We start from the raw sequence: 342 nt of genomic DNA, 5'->3' as shown, positions 1-342 counted from the left end.
GAGCCCGCAGATGCCGGCAGGGACCCCGATGAGAGTTATCTTTTCTTGGTGAAGAGCAGGGCGCCCTGGAATGGGTTTGTCCCGAGATAGGGGCCTGCGCCCTGCAGAGCGCCGCGGCTCCTGCGGCGTCCGGTGAGCCCTCGTCGGCCCTTGAAAATCCGGGGGAGAGAGCTCTGAATCTCGCTTTGGGCCATACCCATATCCGCAGCAGGTCTCCAAGGTGAACAGCCTCTGGCATGTTGGAGCAATGTAGGTAAGGGAAGTCGGCAAGCCGGATCCGTTACTTCGGGACAAGGATTGGCTCTAAGGGCTGGGTCGGTCGGGCTGTGGTGCGAAGCGGGG

At 62.3% G+C, this 342-nt stretch overlaps 1 pseudogene; it reads left to right on the top strand.

Moving 5' to 3' along the window:
- LOC144718132 (28S ribosomal RNA) overlaps positions 1–237 on the top strand; it is a 2262-nt pseudogene extending 2025 nt beyond the window's left edge.
- The last annotated feature ends 105 nt before the right edge of the window (positions 238–342 follow it).

The sequence above is a fragment of the Lampetra planeri genome, chromosome 4 (genome assembly GCF_965212315.1).
Source record: "Lampetra planeri chromosome 4, kcLamPlan1.2.h2, whole genome shotgun sequence".
NCBI lineage: Eukaryota > Metazoa > Chordata > Hyperoartia > Petromyzontiformes > Petromyzontidae > Lampetra > Lampetra planeri.
The sequence above is the reverse complement of the archived record's forward strand: the minus strand, read 5'-3'. Positions and strand labels throughout refer to the sequence as shown.